The sequence below is a fragment of the Nerophis ophidion genome, linkage group LG14, assembly GCF_033978795.1.
Source record: "Nerophis ophidion isolate RoL-2023_Sa linkage group LG14, RoL_Noph_v1.0, whole genome shotgun sequence".
Lineage (NCBI taxonomy): Eukaryota > Metazoa > Chordata > Actinopteri > Syngnathiformes > Syngnathidae > Nerophis > Nerophis ophidion.
This window is the reverse complement of record NC_084624.1, coordinates 44,736,532-44,746,755: the sequence shown is the minus strand read 5'-3', so window position 1 is coordinate 44,746,755 and position 10,224 is coordinate 44,736,532. Positions and strand designations below refer to the sequence as shown.

At 39.7% G+C, this 10,224-nt stretch overlaps 1 protein-coding gene across 1 annotated transcript in view; it reads left to right on the top strand.

Moving 5' to 3' along the window:
* The first annotated feature begins 7,628 nt into the window (after positions 1–7,628).
* LOC133568737 (dynein axonemal heavy chain 8-like) overlaps positions 7,629–10,224 on the top strand; it is a 149,053-nt gene continuing 146,457 nt past the window's right edge. Inside the window, exon 1 of the mRNA XM_061920846.1 lies at positions 7,629–7,766. The gene's annotated coding sequence lies outside the window, so the exon portion shown is untranslated. The remainder of the gene's footprint in view (positions 7,767–10,224) is intronic.

Here is a 10,224-nt window from a genome sequence, read left to right as displayed (position 1 = left end):
TTGTTTTACTCTGTCCTATGAAAGGTGCAAACAAAAGGCGCGCACAAGGCGGAGACACACACTTGGCTAAGGAAACAAGAAACTAGGAAACTGACTAAACTGTGGCTTGAATAAACAAAACTTACACTTAACGTCGACTTTGAACATGAAACAAAAAACACTTACTAACGAGCGGCATGAACTATAAAATGGCATGGAACAGTAAACATGGCATGGAGCAGAGTGCAGAGTAGTCATAAACGGAGTGGTGACACCAGAACGACTGACAGAAAATGACAGGCTTGAATACAAACCCTGTTTGTGTCAGACGTAAATATAAACGGAATACAATGATTTGAAAATAATTTTCAACCCATATTCAGTTGAATATGCTACAAAGACAACATATTTGATGTTCCAACTCATAAACTTTATTTTTTTTTTTCAAATAATAATTAACTCAGAATTTTACAATGGAGCCTTCACAGATGTGTAAGTTACCCATGCCTTGGGCACTAATGCCGCCCCCCCATACCATCACAGATGCTGGCTTTTGAACTTTGCGTCGATAGCAGTCTGGATGGTTCGCTTCCCCTTTGGTACGGATGACAGGATGTCGAATATTTCCAAAAACAATTTGAAATGTGGACTCGTCTGACCACTGAACACTTTTCCACTTTGCATCAGTCCATGTTGGATGATCTCGGGCCCAGAGAAGCCGGCGGCGCTTCTGGATGTTGTTGATAAAAGGCTTTCGCTTTGATTAGTAGAGCTTTGACTTCCACTTACAGATGTAGCGACTAACTGTATTTAGTGACATTAGTTTTCTGAAGTGTTCCTGAGCCCATGTGGTGATATCCTTCAGAAATTGATGTCGGTTTTTGATACAGTGCCGTCTGAGGGATGGAAGGTCACGGTCATTCAATGTTGGTTTCCGGCCATGCTGCTTACGTGGAGTGATTTCTCCACATTCTCTGAACCTTTTGATGATATTATGGTGCGTAGATGTTGAAATCCCTAAATTTCTCGCAATTGCACTTTGAGAAACGTTGTTCTTAAACTGTTTGACTATTTGCTCACGCAGTTGTGGACAAAGGGGTGTACCTCGCCCCATCCTTTCTTGTGAAAGACTGAGCATTTTTTGGGAAGCTGTTTTTATACCCAATCATGGCACCCACCTGCTCCCAATTAGCCTGCACACCTGTGGGACATGCACCTGGGGATAGGTTAATTGGCAACACTAAATTGTCCCTAGTGTGTGAATGTGAGTGTGAATGTTGTCTGTCTATCTGTGTTGGCCCTGCGATGAGGTGGCGACTTGTCCAGGGTGTACCCTGCCTTCCGCCCGATTGTAGCTGAGATAGGCGCAAGCGCCCCCCGCGACCCCGAAAGGGAATAAGCGGTAGAAAATGGATGGATGGATGGATGGATGGATGGACCTGTGGGATGTTCCAAATAAGTGTTTGATGAGCATTCCTCAACTGTATCAGTATTTATTGCCACCTTTCCCAACTTCTTTGTCACTTGTTGCTGGCATCAAATTCTAAAGTTAATGATGGGCGGTATAGCTCGGTTGGTAGAGCGGCCGTGTCAGCAACTTGAGGGTTGCAGGTTCGATTCCCGCTTCTGCCATCCTAGTCACTGCCGTTGTGTCCTTGGGCAAGACACTTTACCCACCCACACTGGTTTAAAAAACTAACTTAGATATTGGGTTTCACTATGTAAAGCGCTTTGAGTCACTAGAGAAAAGCGCTATATAAATATAATTCACTTCACATTATTTGCAAAAAAAAAAAAGGTTTATCAGTTTGAACATCAAATATGTTGTCTTTGTAGCATGTTCAACTGAATATGGGTTGAAAATGATTTGCAAATAATTTTATTCCGTTTATATTTACATCTAACACAATTTCCCAACTCATATGGAAACAGGGTTTGTGGTCCCTTCATGATTGAAAACAGGTGCGGGAGTCCAAAAGAGTCAGATGAAACCATTGAGTTGTCATGGAAACAAAACAGGAACCAATGGAGTCTTGAAGTAACATAACACAACTAAACAAAACATGATCACAAAACACGAACAGAGAGGAGACCATTTTGATTAACTTGGTTGCCATTGCGGCTGTATTTATTTCACTAATTTTGTCTCTTGCACCCCAGGGATCCAGATGAGCTCCAAAAGTATTAAACTGACTGAAGCGAAGGATGTTGACACCAAGAAAATGGCGGCCATTCAGGATATGAAGTCAGCAGCAGCCAACATAGACATGGTCAAAAACCTGGAGAAGCTCTTATTGCAGTGGTATAAGGAGATTGACCAGGTGGGCCCGATAAATATTAGTCAAGAGTACAACTGTGAGACTTGAAGCTTGTTCTTTGTCTGTGCTGATCAGGTCTTGCTGGAGACTCTGGCGCTGAAGCACGGGCTGGTGACGGATGGGCCCCTGAGCGAGCTTGAGTACTGGAAGCAGACTTTTTTAAACTTCAAATTCATCCTCACTCACATCAGTAGCTCAAAATGCCGAGAAGTCATATCCGTGCTCCAGATCTGTCGCTCCAAAGCACTGCAGGTAAACACGCTGGTTTTACATCTTTGTTTACCCAAAGTACTACGCTGCAAAAAGTCAGGGTTCAAAAACAAAACAAAAATATACAAAAATGAGGGGTATTTTATTTGAACTAAGCAAAATTATCTGCCAATAGAACAAGAACATTCAGCTGGTCAAGACTTCCCAAAACAAGTAAAATTAGCTAACATCAATGAAGCCCAAAATACCTTCAAATAAGTTTGGTCTCACTTATAAGTGCACTTTTCTTGGTAGAAAAAAAGAGACCTTTTTGCTCAATATGTTGGAAAATATTCTTAAAAAAAGTTAATACTAGTGCCATTATCTTGACATAATCAGGATTTTTTTTCATGCTCGAAGAATCAGAAATACGTTATTAATCCCCGAGGGTAAATTAAAATTTTCTACACAATCCCATTCAGGATCAGACAAACATTACAGGGAGACAGAACAGGATCAAACATTACAGGGGGACAGAACATTATCAAACATTGCAAGGAGACAGAACAAGATCAAACATTACATGGAGACAGAACAGGATCAAACGTTACAGGGAGACAGAACAGGATCACACATTACAGGGAGACAGAACAGGATCAAACATTACAGGGAAACAGAACAAGATTAAACATTACAGGGAGACAGAACAGGATCAAACATTACAGGGAGACAAAACAAGATCAAACATTACAGGGAAACAGAACAAGATTAAACATTACAGGGAGAACAGAACAAGATTAAACATTACAGGGAGACAGAACAGGATCAAACATTGCAGGGAGACAGAACAAGATCAAACATTACAGGGAGATGGAACAGGATCAAACATTACATGGAGACAGAACAGGATCAAACATTACAGGGAGACAGAACAGGATCAAACATTACAGGGAGACAGAACAGGATCAAACATTACAGGGAGACAGAACATAATCAAACATTACAGGGAAACAGAACAAGATTAAACATTACAGGGAGACAGAACAGGATCAAACATTACAGGGAAACAGAACAAGATTAAACATTACAAGGAGACAGAACAGGATCAAACATTACATGGAGACAGAACAGGATCAAACATTACAGGGAGACAGAACAGGATCAAACATTACAGGGAGACAGAACAGGATCAAACATTACAGGGAAACAGAACAAGATTAAACATTACAGGGAGACAGAACAGGATCAAACATTACAGGGAGACAGAACAGGATCAAACATTACAGGGAAACAGAACAAGATTAAACATTACAGGGAGAACAGAACAAGATTAAACATTACAGGGAGACAGAACAGGATCAAACATTGCAGGGAGATGGAACAGGATCAAACATTACATGGAGACAGAACAGGATCAAACATTACAGGGAGACAGAACAGGATCAAACATTACAGGGAGACAGAACAGGATCAAACATTACAGGGAGACAGAACAGGATCAAACATTACAGGGAGACAGAACAAGATTAAACATTACATGGAGACAGAACAGGATCAAAACATTACAGGGAAACAGAACAAGATTAAACATTACAAGGAGACAGAACAGGATTAAACATTACAGGGAGACAGAACAGGATCAAACATTACAGGGAGACAGAACAGGATCAAACATTACAGGGAGACAGAACAGGATCAAACATTACAGGGAGACAGAACAGGATCAAACATTACAGGGAAACAGAACAAGATTAAACATTACAGGGAGAACAGAACAAGATTAAACATTACAGGGAGACAGAACAGGATCAAACATTGCAGGGAGACAGAACAAGATCAAACATTACAGGGAGACGGAACAGAATCAAACATTACATGGAGACGGAACAGGATCAAACATTACAGGGAGACAGAACAGGATCAAACATTACAGGGAAACAGAACAAGATTAAACATTAAAGGGAGACAGAACAGGATCAAACATTACAGGGAAACAGAACAAGATTAAACATTACAAGGAGACAGAACAGGATCAAACATTACATGGAGACAGAACAGGATCAAACATTACAGGGAGACAGAACAGGATCAAACATTACAGGGAGACGGAACAGGATCAAACATTACAGGGAAACAGAACAAGATTAAACATTACAGGGAGACAGAACAGGATCAAACATTACAGGGAGACAGAACAGGATCAAACATTACAGGGAAACAGAACAAGATTAAACATTACAGGGAGAACAGAACAAGATTAAACATTACAGGGAGACAGAACAGGATCAAACATTGCAGGGAGACAGAACAAGACCAAACATTACAGGGAGATGGAACAGGATCAAACATTACATGGAGACGGAACAGGATCAAACATTACAGGGAGACAGAACAGGATCAAACATTACAGGGAGACAGAACAGGATCAAACATTACAGGGAAACAGAACAAGATTAAACATTACAGGGAGACAGAACAGGATCAAACATTACAGGGAAACAGAACCAGATTAAACATTACAAGGAGACAGAACAGGATCAAACATTACATGGAGACAGAACAGGATCAAAAATTACAGGGAGACAGAACAGGATCAAACATTACAGGGAGACAGAACAGGATCAAACATTACAGGGAGACAGAACAGGATCAAACATTACAGGGAGAACAGAACAAGATTAAACATTACAGGGAGACAGAACAGGATCAAACATTACAGGGAGACAGAACAGGATCGCTGACGGGTCCGCAAACTTCCGGCGGCCATTAAAAAAAAGCTGAGATACAGGTAAACAATGGGGGGGGGGGGGGGGGGGGGGAGAAAACGTTAAATTGGTCTAAGCCTTGGCCCCTGGAGAGGGGGTACAGACTGAGGCCAAGGAAAAAAACAACTCATTGCCATAGCACACATCACTCTTATACACATGTCAGAGGGAAACATCAAAGTTGGAAGTAAGAAATGATTACTTTTAAAAAGTGTACCCTGTCTTCCGCCCGAATGCAGCTGAGATAGGTTCCAGCAAACCCCCCCCGAGACATATGGTGATAACAGGAATGTTGTCTGTCTATCTGTGTTGGCCCTGCGATGAGGTGGCAACTTGTCCAGGGTGTACCCCGCCTTCCGCCCGAATGCAACTGAGATAGGCTCCAGCGACCCCAAAAAAGGGACAAGCGGTAGAAAATGGATGAAGGGATGGAAGATCACAGATTCAAAACTTTTAAAGTGTATCCATCCATCCATCCATTTTCTACCGCTTATTCCCTTTCGAGGTCGCGGGGAGGCGCTGGCGCCTATCTCAGCTACAATCGGGCGGAAGTTTTTTTTTAATTTTATTTATTTCCATCCATCTATTTTTTACCGCTTGTCTTGTTCAGGGTCGCAGCCGGTGCCGTATTTTATTTTATTTATTCATTTTATTTTCATTTTTTGTTTCCCCCCCTCCGCTTTTGTTATGTTTGGTTTTGTGTAAATACATATTTGATATGTTTATACCAGGGGTCGCCCGTAAGGACCAGATGAGTCGCCCGCTGGCCTGTTCTAAAAATAGCTCAAATAGCAGCACTTACCAGTGAGCTGCCTCTATTTTTTAAATTGTATTTATTTACTAGCAAGCTGGTCTCGCTTTGCTCGACATTTTTAATTCTAAGAGAGACAAAACTCAAATAGAATTTGAAAATCCAAGAAAATATTTTAAAGACTTGGTCTTCACTTGTTTAAATAAATACATTTATTTTTTTTACTTTGCTTCTTATAACTTTCAGAAAGACAATTTCAGAGAAAAAATACAACCTCAAAAATGTTTTTAAGATTTTTAAACAAATATAACTTTTTACCTTTTGAATTCCTTCCTCTTCTTTCCTGACAATTCAAATCAATGTTCAAGTAAATTTTTTTTTAATTGTAAAGAATAATAAATACATTTTAATTTAATTTTTCATTTTAGCTTCTGTTTTTTCAACAAAGAATATTTGTGAAATATTTCTTCAAACTTATTATGATTAAAATTCAAAAAAAATATTCTACAAATCTAAAATCAAATTTAAATCTTATTTCAAAGTATTTTGAATTTATTTTATAATTTTTGCTCTAGAAAATCTATAAGAAATTATGATTTGTCTTTGTTAGAAATCTAGCTTGGTCCAATTTATTATATATATATAAAAAAAAAAAAATGCAGATTGGATTTTAGCCTATTTAAAACATCCATCCATCCATCCATTTTCTACCGCTTATTCCCTCCCCGCGACCCCGAAATGAACCCCGAAATCAGGCGGAAGGCGAGGTACACCCTGGACAAGTCGCCACCTCATCGCAGGGCCAACACAGATAGACAGACAACATTCACACTCACAGTCACACCATCCATCCATCCATCCATTTTCTACCGCTTATTCCCTTTCGGGGTTGCGGGGGCGCTGGCGCCTATCTCAGCTACAATCGGGCGGAAGGCGGGGTACACCCTGGACAAGTCGCCACCTCATCGCAGGGCCAACACAGATAGACAGACAACATTCACACTCACATTCACACACTAGGGCCCATTTAGTGTTGCCAATCAACCTCAAAATTCTAAATTTCTAAATCTTAATCAGGAAAAATTACTAATTATGTTCCATAAATAATTTTTAAATTTTTTAAAAAAAGATTCGAATTAGCTAGTTTTTCTCTTCTTTTTTTCGGTTAAATTTAGAATTTTAACGAGTCGAAATTGAAGATAAACTATGTTTCAAATTTAATTTTCTTTTTTTTCTTCCTGTTTTCTCTTTTAAACAGTTCAATTAAGAGTTTTTTTCATCATTTATTCTCCACAAAAAACCTTCCGTAAAAGGAAAAAAAATGTACGACGGAATGACAGACAGAAATATCCATTTTTTATATATATATACATTTATTTATTAAAGGTAATTTGAGCAAATTGGCTATTTCTGGCAATATATTTAAGTGTGTATCAAACTGGTAGCCCTTTGCATTAATCAGTACCCAAAAAGTAGCTCTTGCTTTCAAAAAGATTGATGACCCCTGCTGTAACCTAAGTATACACACTTCAGGACAGTAGGGGGCAGTATGCACCTGTAACGTTAGTTGCGACCCGCCATAAAATGAAGACGAAGAAGCAAAATAATTTTCGGCGGGCTACCTGTCTCAATGTGCGGGTGGACCGGGACAAACGGTAGAAAATGGACTTATGGATGGAAATCTTCTAAACTGACTCCGCCAGGGATGAAGAAGGACGTGCTTTTGTCCGAAAATGGACCTTACAACAGTTGCAGTGTTGAAAGGTAACGCTAATTTGCTTTTATATGTCCTATATGTTCTCACATGCTTAATTTGAACGAACCGGGCTTTTTAACCAAATGTTGGCTGGAAACAGGTAACAAGTTGAAAAACGTATTCAGGTGTTACCATTTAGTGGTCAATTGTACGGAATATGTACTGTACTGTGCTATCTACTAATAAAAGTATCAATCAATCAATCGAAAACACTAATGTTAGCATGGTGGATATGAGGGGGAGGGGGGTGCGCAGTGTGGATGCGCGGCAGAAATCATGAGGCAGTGCTTCTACTTTCTACTGGCGCCGACGAGACGCAGGGCCGCCATCTTGGAGTGGTGATCAGCTCCACTGTGCAATTCATTTGGCAGGAGCAATGAACTATCAGCCCATTTAATTCATCTTACCTCACGGAATACCCCTGATTTTCAAGTGTTTTTTGTCATACATGTAGCTATGATGAAGGACACATGTTTTGCCGTATTTTATTATTCATAGTTTGCTTAATAGTAATAGAATATTAGTATATGCTGTAGGTCAATGGTCCTAACCACCGGGCCGCGGCTCGATTGGTATCGGGCAGCAGAATATTTTATTTATATATATATATATATATATATATATATATATATATATATATATATATATATATATATATATATTGCAGCTGAGATAGGCGCCAGCGACCCCAAAAGGGAATACGCGGTAGAAAATGGATGGATGGATATATATATATATATATTTGTTTCTTTTAAAAAAAAATGTTATTATTATTTTTTTTATTTTTATCAAATCAACATAAAAAACACAAGATATACTTACAATTAATGCACCAACCCAAAAAACCTCCCTCCCCCATTTACACTCATTCACATATCCATACAGATCAGGGGTCACCAACCTTTTTGAAACCAAGAGCTGCTTCTTGGGTACTGATTAATGCGAAGGGCTACCAGTTTGATACACACTTAAATAAATTGCCAGAAATAGCCAATTTGCTCAATTTACCTTTAACTATATTATATTATTAATAATTAATGATATTTATCTTTGTGGAAACACTGATGGGGCGGCATAGCTCGGTTGGTAGAGTGGCCGTGCCAGCAACTCGAGGGTTGCAGGTTCGATTCCCGCTTCCGCCATCTTAGTCACTGTCGTGTCCTTGGGCAAGACACTTTACCCACCTGCTCCCAGTACCACCCACACTGGTTTAAATGTAACTTAGATATTGGGTTTCACTATGTAAAGCGCTTTGAGTCACTAGAGAAAAGCGCTATATAAATATAATTCACTTCACTAATTCACTGATCATCTTAATGATTTCTCACAATAAATATATATAGAAACAGATAAATATCAATATCAGGGTATCCGCGGATCCTTAAAAAGTCTTAAATTCATGTATCTAAAATTAAGGCCTTAAAAAGTATTACATTTATTAGAAATTCCTTAGTTGGTCTTAAATTCAGCACTCAATGGTTTTAAATTGTCGGGCCAGTTTTTTTTTTTTTCGGGGCACGTCTTTGAGTAAACGTGACGGCACGTCTTTGAGTAAAAGTGAGTGATTTCAGTGTCAGTCGCGCGCGTAGTCGGGTCGCACGCAGACTCCTTCCTTTCTTCTTCGCGTCCCGCCTTTCAGTCAGCATGGGGAAATGGAAGTTTTGCGAGCGTTGGCTGGAGGACAGCCGGTTTAAAAGCTGGCTTAAGCCTGTTACCAATCCCGAGGAGGCCAGGTGCATATTTTGTAAGAGGGATTTCAAACTTGGCACCATGGGAATTAGCGCGGTCAAATCGCACATGCAGTGCGGTAAGCATAAAACCGCGGCAGAGAGCCAAAAACAAACACCGGGCATCTCTCAGTTCTGCGTGGGTCCAGCGCCAACGCCCCCCCAGCTAGCAAAAACTGCCACTAGCAGCACTGACCTGACACTAATATTCGGCGGGACAGCAACATTAAAATCCGAGGTGTTATAGATCTTGCACACTGTGGTGAAACATCAATCCTACACCTCAAATGACGGGATTGGCGATATTTTTCGTGTGATGTTTCCTGATTCTCAGGTTGCTAATACATTTTCCTGCGGAAATGATAAAACCGCATATATTACGAGACACGGATTAGCACCTCACATCCAAAACCTGCTCTTCGACCAAGTCAACGGGTCTCGGTATGTGTTAATGTTCGAGGAAACACTGAATCACAGCACGAAAAAGAAACAACTGGATGTCTATGTTTTGTTGTTGATGTTATAATACTATTTTGCACTATTATTGCACTATTATTGACCAAATGTAATTTATTTTTACCCTCACCTCGGTTATTATGTTTTTACTGGCGTTGGTGCTGGTTTGTTTGTTTTGGATGTCAAAGTTTTTGGATCTCTCAAGATTTTTGATAAGCTGTTTGGCAGAGTGGTGCTTATCAGTTTGTTTATTAATAAACATAAAAAAAGTAAACTTGACGGA